We start from the raw sequence: 12108 nt of genomic DNA, 5'->3' as shown, positions 1-12108 counted from the left end.
GTATGATCAAACAATATGGTGAATCTTTAAATAAAAATTTATTACAGTAAAAGACACATTGCAATTAATCCCCCTCAATATACTTCCCTAGCTTAGAACACACTTATGCCATGTTCTTCCCACTTTCTGAAGCAGTTCTGGAAGTCCTCTTTTCATGAGTGTTTTTAGTTGCGCTGTCATGGCTACCTCAATGCCCTGAATCATTTTGACTTTGGGGAAGAGCCAGAAGTTGCACGGTGCCAGATCTGGTGAATAAGGTGGATGAGGACACACCATAATGTTTGTATTTGACAGAAATTGCTATATACCAGAAGTGATGTGTGACACGGAACATTGTTATGATGGGCACACTTTCAAACACATCTTTTCTCAACCATAGCTCACACCCAACTGACTGCACTGAACAAGCTGAAACTTGTCACACAATTACTAAGGTTCGAAGTGCTGCTTTCTGTATTGAAGATCCCTGCCTTTCTGTTGGATAGCACTTGGCAGCAGCATTCACTGTATTTCGTGATCACACCTCGTATATTATACATATATTATACTATCAGTATTTATATAGAATAGTATATTTTTATAACTACTATAAAACTATAATTCATGTTTGCAACATGAATAGTATAGTATAACAGTTGTAAATTTGTAACAGTATAGTATAAATAAAATCTCTTAACACTATTCACTCACTCATTCATTTATTCAGTCAACAAATATTTACTTAGTCTCTACTACCTGTCAGGTTGTCAGGTACTGATATAAGATATAGGCATTATAACTCCAGTGGTGAACAACACAGACATAGAACTTAGATTTAATGGGGGGTGGACAGACAATAAAGAAATAAGAAAACAAACAAACAGATAAAGATGATTCTGTCATTTTCTGGTAGGCTACCAGATAATTATTATAAGGTAATTAAAATAAAAGTAAATACCATGTTTCCCCGAAAAAAAGACCTAGCTGGACAATCAGCTCTAATGCATCTTTTGGAGCAAAAATTAACATAAAGCCCGGTATTATATATTATATTATATTGTATTATATTGTATTATATTATATTATATTATATTATATTATATTATATTATATTATATTATATTATATATTACATTACACTACACTAATATTATATTATATTAGACCTAGTCTTATATTATAGCAAAATAAGACCGGGTCTTATATTCATTATTGCTCCAAAAGACACATTAGAGCAGATTGTCCAGCTAGGTCTTATTTTCGGGGAAACACAGTAGTTAAACTGGTCACGTAGGGCTTTTTTGACCGGAAAACAAGAGTTTATTCTGCATGTGCTGGTCAGCCATTGGAGGATTTTAAGCAGGAGACAGACTAACCTGCCTAATTTATGTCCTTGAAGGTTGCCCTGGTGCTATGTGGAGAAAGGATTGGAAGAGAGCCAGGGAAGTGGCAGTAATACTGGCGGTATCGGGGTGAGAGATGAGGTGACCTGGATGGGGTGATGGCAGTGGGAGATATGGGATGTATCAGGCTGTCTTCCTAAATTATGGAAGAAAGGTGGCCCATTTCTGCATACCTCATGCACAAATAAAATATTAGGTAGGACAGATTCGACAGTAGCACCAGAGAAATAATGCTATACATTACTATTTAAAATAATTTAAGCTAAAAATGAGGTACATATATAAGAGTATATTGTTAAAGGGAAAAGGTACAGAACAGTGTGTTTGGTATGTTCCCATCTTGTGGAAAAGGTGTGTGTGTGTGTGTGTGTGTGTGTGTGTGTGTGTGTGTGTGTGTGTGCGTGTTAGCTCATACACAACATTTCTGAAAGGATACAGAAGGAACCATTGACAGTGATGGCCTCTGGAAAGGGGCACTGGGGTGGGAAAGCGAATTTTCAATGTGTAATCTCTGTACTGTTTGAATGGTTCTTACCCCATGCATGCTTACTGTTTCGACTAAAATTCTATATGATACTATATTTTAAACTCCGTGCACAAGTGATCGAGTCTTCTGTTTCTCTTTAGTCCCCACAATGCCTCACTAATTGTTTTGACCACAGCATACTTAAAACAGACACAAACAAACAAACATTGGTTGAGAAGACAAGGACCTCAGTGACAGACAGTGATCCTAATACCACAATTACGATGAGAGGCAGCAAATGGAGAAAAAGAGAACAATGGACTAGTAATCAGTAGACTTGTAAGAACCTGCCTCTTCCATCAGCTGTTAGTGGCGTTAGGCCACTACACTAACCTTTGATTTCTTCATCCGTCAAAACAGTATAACACCTACCTCACAGAATCATGAAGATGAAGTGAAACCATCACTGTGAAAACATTTGTACTCTTTAAATCGCCACATAAATAAAAGAGGTACTGTTGTTATACCCAGTCTACTCCTGTCCTTATTCCTGTCCTCTTTATAGAACACTTGAATTTAAGCATCCAAAATCTGTCCATTCCACATCCCTTAGCGAATGAATAACCCATGTCAGACATATGCTGAGCGTGGGGAGAATCACTTATTTTGAATCGGAATCAAATTGGCAGTTTGGTATTAGGGGCAAATTATGCCAACAACTAACATTTACTGAGTAGTTAACAAGTGCCAGGACCTGTTCCTAGAGTTGTACATGTATTATATCACTTACTCTTCACCACCACCCACGTGTATTATCCCCATTTTACAGATGAGGAAAATGGGGTGCAGAGAGGTGAAGTCAAGTGTTAAGTGGCAGATCACAAAAAGGAATCATAGGGCAGTTTCATTCCAAAATCTTTTAAATTTTTTCCTTAACATTTTTTTTCCTTAAAAAAATTCTAGGCTTTCACTTCCTGTCTGCACTTCCGGGCATACAAACTAGTGTCTGCCATATAACCCTTCTTCCAAAATTTAGAAAGACAAGAGTACACAGTCTCTGACCACTGCAACTAGTATACTATCCTTTCAAGGATCTTCGAATTCGGCACAGAACTCCAAACCCGGATGCCTAACACTATTTTATAATGAGACTCCTCTCTGCTTTAGGAGATATCAGGCTGGATGTGTGACAAGTGAAGGAACACCCTCCATATAGTTGAAATTTAATGAGTGCTACCATGTTCGGAGCTCTGAGCTGAGCATGTATGTGCATATTTCCATTTAACCTTCTATAACCTACGAAGTAAGTGTGAAGTACTCCACTGATCTCAAAACTGGGATTATGCAGATTGCTACTTGCTGTAGGCTGTAGGTTGTCAGATCAAATGCAGGACGCCCAGGTAAATGTGTGAAAAGAAATGACCACGGGGACTCCATCTTGTTGGACAAACAAATTGCACTGACCTTGCTCATTTGCCAAAAAGATGTTATTTGCTGAGAAAGAACTTTTCAAGGACCGTCCTAAATAGCTGTGCTTTTCAAGGACTATGTAAAAAATGTTTCTTTCCCAGTAACGGAAAGAAAAGTTCATGGAAAACCAATGACTTATAAAAGATAAATTTCCTTCCAATCACAATTCTTGGTAGACAACTAATGTAACCTGAATGCTTTTTCCCCTTTTTCTTTTAAAAGCTCCTGAGTCTAATCCCCAGAGGGAACACTTTTCTGGTTGCTGCCAGAATCTGTGTCCCCAAATTAAATTCAAGACCTTGAGTAAATGATTTTCTTGTCTTGTAGCCTTGTCTTTCTCTCTAGGTCGATAAATGTGAACTTCAGATAAATAATGAACTTTTTTTTAAAGCATAAGTGTGCTCCCAAATTTTGCATGAGACATACTTATAATAAACATTATTTATTATTTATCTGAAATTCAAATTTAACTGGGTATTCTGTATTTTTATTGCTAAACCTGGTAACCCTACCCTGGTGACAGAGTTATTAAGTGGCAAAGTGGAACTCAAACATAGGACTAAATAACTCCAGAGCCCATGTTCTTATTCACTACTTTACACTGTCTTCTTTGTCTTTCCCAAAATGGACATGCTATTACTATGTCAAAACCCTCCTGGGAAGAGGATATGCATCTCACATAGAAGAGGTATTCTCACTGAAGTATAGATGGAAGAATTGCAACATAGGTTCCAAAAGGATCTTCATCTTCAAATCAATGTGGGCATTACAAACTAGTGTCCAAAAACATGCTGTACATGTGATTTAATGGAATCCTTAGAGCCTGAGAGCATGGACATAGTTAAAGTAATTATGGTCTTAGTGAATCACTACCTCCTTCCATAAGACAGAAGATTAACTTCCAAAGTATTCTTTAGTATATGTAACTATTCTCTGACCTATGTAAGCACAATGATTTTCAAATTCATTGCTTTTATAGTCATCTGATTTTGCTTTTAATTGTTATACCCTAATCCTCTGGCACTGTAATTTATTCATCAAAAACTTGTCTGGATTTGGATAGCTAAGCCATGCTTTTGAAAACTATAACAATACCAATATGTTCAAAGAAGATTTTGGATTGTACATGCCATAATCTGTTGTTAGATCCTTTTGTTGTAAGCCTTACTTGTTGGGATGTGGCAGGCACGTAACATAATAAAGGGTGCTTCACAATTTTAGAACACTGAGGAAAACATAAATTCTACGTCACCTTGTAAATTACGTGCAGTATTTTTTAAATATGTGAGAAAAATGATCATTTATATTTAATGACTATAGACATGATGATAAAGTTAATGTACACTGTTAAAAACTGTTTGCCAGGTAACATGCAGAGTTCTTTTTACAAATGGCTTGTAAAAAACGATCCCTGGGGGACTGTGACATTTAGAGAGCTCACCAGGCATGGCATTTGTTCCCATGCATTAGACAAAGCAATGAAGACAAACCAAATGGAAACAGAATTTATCTAAAGCAAGCAATACAGCCAAATTAAATAATCTAATCTGGTAGCAATGAGGCTTTTGGATTTCATAAACAGGAAAATTTTCAAAAGAGATTTTGGGAACCCACATAGAACTGTCAGCTTTTCATTTTGCCAAGGGAGGAAATAAATTTAAACAAAACAAAACCCTATCTACTATCGCCATCATTCCATAAAAATGAGTAACAAGGACAATCTCAAAATAAAGGACTGTTTTCCAAGAAAAGACCAGTCTTACAGTAACATTTCCACTCTAGACTGAATACTTTGACAGCAGCCAGCAGCAGAACACCGTCTAGTCACTGCTAGAATATAGTGTTTTGGAAAAGACGCAATTAAAAAGAAAAGATATCTCTGTTATTTGGTACTTGCTAAACACAAAGTTAATTAAGACACACAAAACCATTCTAGTCACTGGAAATCATTCCAGTCTTCTATGTACCTATGTATGTTATTTTCCTTGCTGTTAATTTTTAAATTTTTATCAAGGCAATACATGTATCTCATGTTCATAATTAAAAATTATGTAATGCTTATAATGAACATAACAGTCCCTCGATTTACCTCTGATTCTGCTGCTCAGAAGTAACTTCTTTCAACTCTTTTTGTTTTTTCTGTTTCATTATGAACTATTGACTTTGAACTGTGGAACTCTGGGAAAAAAGCACTTAGCTCTATTACACACACACACACACACCCTTACTCCCAGGCTCTTTCTCCTCTCCTCCACCCACAATCCTTCCACTAAAATAATACTGTAATCACAATTTGGAGGTACATCAATTTGCAGTGCCTACATTATTATGACTTTGTAGATATGAATTGCTCCTGAGCCATGTGTGCATTATGCGACATTTGCTTTTTTGTTTTCCTTGGAGTTGATAATCACCTCATATTGGTGTTTACTCCATTTTCTAAGAGCCTATCTCTCATTCATCTCCATATTCTCCAGCAGAACTGGAAATCTCTCCATACCGTCTGACACTTGATTCTCTCAGTGACACTGCTGGAAGCATCCTTGGGTCCTCTGTTCTCCCACTCCAATCTAAACTGGTTGGTTTCCATCTCCTGCACAGTTGTTGTCCCAGGACTTCCCTTTACCATCGTCCTGGGGATTCCCTCTGCCTCTCTGCTACTGCATTTCCTGTTTACTGGATATCACGTGTTCTCTGCTCCAAACAACTGAGAAAAGGTACATGGGTGAGGACAGGAGGAGGAGACTGTCCATTGCGAAAAGTGTGTGCTTTTCACTTAATCTTGCTGCTTTCAATGTGGGAATCTCTGCTGGCCTCAACTGACCCTGATTTGCTCTATCTGCATTAATCTCCCCAGAGAGGAGTTGCAGAAGACGTGGGGTGTAAGGTCACTGCATATACAAATGGGAGGGGGGCATTTAGAGGGTCCTGTTACTAATTTTACAATGTTTAATGGGATATTCCTGTTTTGACCCAATGCCACAGTGGCAGCCAGTGCCTTCAATTCCTAGACCTTCTCTGTGTTCTGTGGGGGAAAACCAACCATTTCTTTCCTTGTCTTCCAGATATGCAAGCACTTGGATTTCAGCTTTCTCTGGGGTGCTAAAATAACTAACAAGTCTATGTGCTTTCAATTTTTCAAATTTTGTTGACCTCTTGAGGGCATCCTGTCTTGTTTTCTGTGTTCTTGAAGATCTGAGTTCTACTCTCATTTTAGTGCTGTTTACCTAGGCATAGAGATAAAAGCATACTGTTTCCTTAAACTTTGCGAGTTATGCTTTTGCAGCATATAAATACCACTTAATCACAGTCTCAGAGATCACAGCAGGGGGTTGATGAGGCATACAAAAATCCCTTCAAAACTGTGCCCAATCATAACAAAAGTATTCTGGAGAGGTTTTCTATTTTACCTGTTTTCAAAAAAAAATGTTTTGAGGAAGAGAACTGTCATAAAATCAGCACGCTGTTGGTACTCTGTCAATCCCACTAAGTGACAGTGAAAAGCTTCTCTCAAAGCATTTTCTTGTATCCACCTGCCTATTAGGTCTAGTTAGTTAACGAGGCCCCAACCCTTCCAGTTATGCTGGATTAGAAGAAAACGCTGATAAAAAGCTGGGTAGACATTAAATCCCCTGTCATGAGCCTGCTGGGGCTCCAGGGTCTAAAGCAGGTGCTACTGCCCGCTGTGAACACCTCGGCAGGCCCAGTGCATTCCTCAGTGGTGGAGCTGAAGCTGACCCTGCTAAATTGCACCTTGGTGCAAAAAGGACATTATCATGACAGACATATAATCTTATTTGATTTACAGGCACACTTCTGAGATACTGTGGGTCTGGTTCTAGGCCACCGCAATAAAGCAAGTTGTAATCTTTTTGCTGGTAGAGGGTCTTGCCTCCCATCCTAAAAAAAAAAAATCAACATCTGTGAAGCAGGATAAAGTGAAGCACAACAAAACGAGGTGTGCCTGTACTGGAATCACACAAAAACTTGGCTGCTCAGACTGAAATCGGGTGATAATAAGTAAATGGATGTCTCTGCCTGCCTTGGGTACTGTCTCCTATCCTAACATTTAACTGCCTCATATAATCAAATGAGTCAGGATCTAAAGAGAGGGCCTCAGCCAGTACTTTCTTAAAAATTTTGACATGAAGCATTTATTCCAAGGAATCTACCTAGAAAAACAAATCCACGGAAATCAGATGATCTGTGTTCACAAACAGTACACTAAATGTTGTACCATCAGAATGTGGTGGACCAGATTTTTAAAACATAATGAAAAGTAATCTGCTTAAAGGGTAAAATAACGCTCACAAATCTTAATTAAAATTAGAGATAAAGGAGTAACTCCCATGATAAATTACTGAGGAACCATCTCGCCCAGCCATTCATGGTTGCTCCATCACTGTGGAAGGGTAAGCAAAAATCTCCTGTTAGTCCCTAAGCTGAATGCAATCCCTGAATTCAAACCAGGTACCCAAGCATGACCTAACAACAGATTGCTATAAAGGAAAGGCAGACACCTGGTCACCATTCATATTCTCACACAAGAGCTCCTGACAGTTAACTTCGAGTTATCATGACACTACTAACCTCCCTGGATCTTCAATGAAAAAAGTCCAAGTAGTTTTTTTCTCCCTTACCTGTCATTGTAACAATATTTCATAGATTTTTTCACTTTCCCTTTCCTTGATTCTGACAAGGGTATCATACTAGCTTGCCAAGAATGACGGCATAGACCAGCCTTTTCTTTACAATGTTCAAATACTGTGTGGAAGCTCAGAAACACCTATTTTAGGACATCGTCATGGGAAGAATATGCTCAAAGACAAAGGCGTGAGTATAGCAGAGCAAAAATGCAGTATTAACGCTGGGAGTTATTTTAGACACTCAAACCCAGCATACCACCACCCACACACTTGGTTTAAGTGAAAATGGGTAAACAGTGTGATGGTGAAAATCTGCCTTTAACTATATTCATGGGTCAACAAGTGTCATCCCATCAAGAGCAGAGTTTATTCAACATCCTAAATAATCATTTGTATATCCTTAAAAAAAAAGGTATTAATTTATATAAAAGTACTGGCAGGATCTGTGAAATTCAGAAACAAGCTGGGATGGGGGTAGAGGGGCAGTTAGTGCTCAGTGGAGAATCCAAAAAAACAAACCCAACAAAACCAGTATCACTTTGTTAGCGTTACAATTTCAAAATAAAACCAAAGGTAGTGAAAGCCCCTGGTTAGGGGCAAGGCTGATTCAAGTCTTAAGAGGGTTAAAACAGCAATTGATAATGACGTAGTCTGTAGAACTACGTTCCAGAAGGGGCCAGGTCTCTTCTTAAGACCTCTTTTGGGTAAAGCCCGCATTGAAATATCAAAATGTGTTGGTTTGGCAGAATCACACCTGTGGGAAAAACATAACTTTGATAAAATTATGACAGAGATTTTGACCTGGACATAATTGGAGGGTCTGTGGGCAGAGCACGGGCTTATGGGAGGAGTTGTCACACCCTGTGTCAGTGTGAGAACCCCACAGGAAGAAGCCTGTGTTTACAGCAGAGCCCTGCCCCGTGACTTCCTCCTCCATCTTTCTCTGGTTCAGTGTGTGCATGTGGTTTGCCATGTCTGCACACACTGGATAGAAATCCTTCTTTTTTCCTTAATAAATCCTTTTGGCAATGGAATACCTAGTCAATTCTGTTTTTCCAGTCGACAACTTCTTGGACCACAGGAAGTGATTCCAGTGGGAAGACAGTAGAACCAATAAAAGAAAAATAGACTTCTGGAGATAAAATAGCTTTTATCTTTGCATTACCAGATTTACTTTGTGAAAGACACTTCCTCCCTGCTTCTCTCATGTGCCAGAGTCATAACTAGTACAGAGAGATGTTCTTGATATTCTGACCCTAATAGTTTAAATCCAGTCCTTCTGAAAGGATCCAGCTAAAGGGCGCATTTATGAGGTTAAAAGATGTTCTTCAATTTAAGAACAAAAAATATATATAAAAAGACATTTGCAGGAATATGTTCACATTATGATTAAGGATTTCCCCCATATTATATGAAATACACATTTTTGAATAGGCAGATATAAACGACCCTTTGGACCAGAATCTCTTCCCTAGGCTTTAGACTTAGTCTAAAGAACAAAAAGGATCTAGTAACGAATGACAACAATCTGCAACCCTCTCATGGAAAACTTCAGGTTGCAAAAGGGTATTGTAATAATTTCTTCAAGGTTGCTTTGTGTATAAATTTGATTCACAGGGGGAGAAATGATTAACATTTACCTAACAATGCTAAAGAAATAACAAGCAAAGCCTATGCAGGATGGAGAGAATAGAGTTGACAGTACCTTTCAACACTATTGCAACGAGTTTTATGAAGCACTGAATTAGGCACTCCCATATACCTTGGACATGTTTACGGTTAACATCTCCTAGCACAGGAAGAGGTTTATGCAAAATACATATAAGACTCACCTTCCCTGAATCTAGCTCAGTCTTTAGGTTCCTTTTACAGAGGAAATAACCCCCACCAACCTCCACAGTATTTCTGAAATTAACATCGCTTAGAACAAAGATATCATTTTATCAATGCCGGCATTTATGGATGAGTCTCAGGGAGAAGCGATCCGTCTAGGCGCAGACTGCTAATTAGTGAGCAAAACCCAGGCTGTTCCACCAGGATGCAGCCCTGGGCGGCACAAATGGCCAGTGTGTTCATCTTACCCAAAGAAGTACCAAGGGTTTCACGCTAACATTTCACTGTTGAAGAAATTGATTTCTTTGCCATTATTCAACAGTATGGCAAAGAAATCAATTTCTTCAACAGTTCATTTGAATCTAGACGATGGTCAATCAGAAAAGTCTTGGTTCAATCTCTAGTCTCAGACTATTCCTAAAAAAATACCTCAAGAGTTCAACCATGCTGGTTGTGTTCACCCACAAGATAAAGAAAACAAAAGCATGGGGTTGAGATTTCCCAATTTATAACGTATAGTGTGGTCTGGCAAGAGGGAAGGAAAAAAGGGATATTATTAACATGAACTTTTACTGATTTATGTTTTAAACCTACAGTTGACTTACTCAAGCTAAAAATTAAGCAACACAAAAATAATTTATGTTTGAGCTATACCTAGATCCAGAGCAGAAATATGGAAATGTTTGGCAGAACTGAGGCTTAATCAACATCATCTTATACTGCACACACCAAATTCCAGAGTTATTTGCCTTTCAAGAAATTGATTCCAAAATGTTACTTCTGTCAAAGGAAGAGCAGCCAGCTGGGCCTGACAGCAGGAAGGTCTGCACTGCCCCCTCACGGTCAGGAACCTCTTCCAATATCAGACCCTGAACTAATAAACAGCTTAAATCAAAGTCAGGCTTGACGAATACATTTGAATAATGAATGCACTCTCTACAAAATGCATAAATATGCTTCTAAAACATATTGATATTTGTGTCCTGCCCATTTTATCAGCTTCAGAATTTGGCATAAAAAATATTATCTAGAAAGGGACAAAGCCACACTCTATCCAGACGTCTCAAGAGCAGGATTTAAAATACCTTGAAAAAAAAAGGCCACACAGAGAATCAAGTTGTAAAGAAAATAACATATAGATTGTTTCAGTAGCTTAAACAATATTCAATATGCACCACAAAGGATTAGGAAATTCAATTTTCTGAATTCAAAGTGAGAGCAAGGAAAGCTTTTAAGATATTTTGCTGAAATCAAAGGCAACAGTATTAATCCTTTCAGAAGTCCTTTAACACTTGCTTCAAACGAAGAACAAAAATGAATAAACCAGGTAAAAAGTGAGGACTACAGATAAATCAATATTTAAGTAAACCTTTAGTTTTTAATGGACAGCAAAGCAGAAGTTAGAAACACAAAAAATGAAAGCTTTCAAGGAATACAAAACATCTAATAACTCCAACTCTCTGACAAGGGGAGATATCATTATTACACCTATTCTAGAAAAAGCCAGAGTTCCAAAGAGACAAAAGTAAATCTAGGAGCATATCACACGTTAATGGTACCTTATCCTTTTGTGGGGGGTGAGATTGATAAGGGGTAATTTCTTCTGATCTTAGATTAGACATCTTGCATTTTGGATGAAGCGTCAGATAATAAAAAAGGGTTATTTACATGATTAGCAGGAAGAAATACTGATTTAAGAGCTAAAAAAGTACTACTAGATATAAGGTGAATGAGAACTCTGATTATTAACCCCCGGAGTAAAATGTGTACTCTGTGGATAGGAATATATATTGATAGGTATTTACACACATTTATAATACAATTTAGTTTACTATATTTAGGGTACACGCCTATAGTGTTACTCAGTTTACTTCATCTAGGGAACAAAAATGGCTAGTCAAAGATTAAGATTAATTTACCTAATTTCTTATTCTAATGATTTTCTATTAGCTACTTCTGGTGTTCAATTTTGAAAGACTATATAATCCTATAAAAATCTCTTGTGAGATATTGGGGACTTGGATACATTCTTGAATAAACACTCCAGAACCTAGAGACCACATATGCCTTAAAAAATATAATTAAAAAACAACACCTGACTATAATCTCCAAAGTACCATGTGACGGCCTATTAACTACAATTAATTCTACCGGTGGTCTTTTATACTGTTACTCCTTGTAATGTTTGCAGTATGCCTCAAAAAAGGCTTGGCTTTCTCTTGCATATTCCTAACAGATAAGAGAACCTGTTCTGTGAGAGAAGAAAGTAGACTTTTCCTTTTGCATCTATGCTAGATTCCAACATTACAGT

General features: G+C 37.7%; 1 protein-coding gene across 9 annotated transcripts in view; it reads right to left on the bottom strand.

The window, feature by feature from the left end:
- PSD3 (pleckstrin and Sec7 domain containing 3) overlaps nucleotides 1–12108 on the bottom strand; it is a 428991-nt gene that overhangs the window by 114703 nt on the left and 302180 nt on the right. The window lies entirely within an intron of this gene.

Source organism: Rhinolophus sinicus, chromosome 16 (genome assembly GCF_057876585.1).
Source record: "Rhinolophus sinicus isolate RSI-liver-muscle chromosome 16, RSI-T2T, whole genome shotgun sequence".
NCBI classification, from domain to species: Eukaryota; Metazoa; Chordata; class Mammalia; order Chiroptera; family Rhinolophidae; genus Rhinolophus; species Rhinolophus sinicus.
This window is presented reverse-complemented; position numbering and strand designations above follow the sequence as displayed.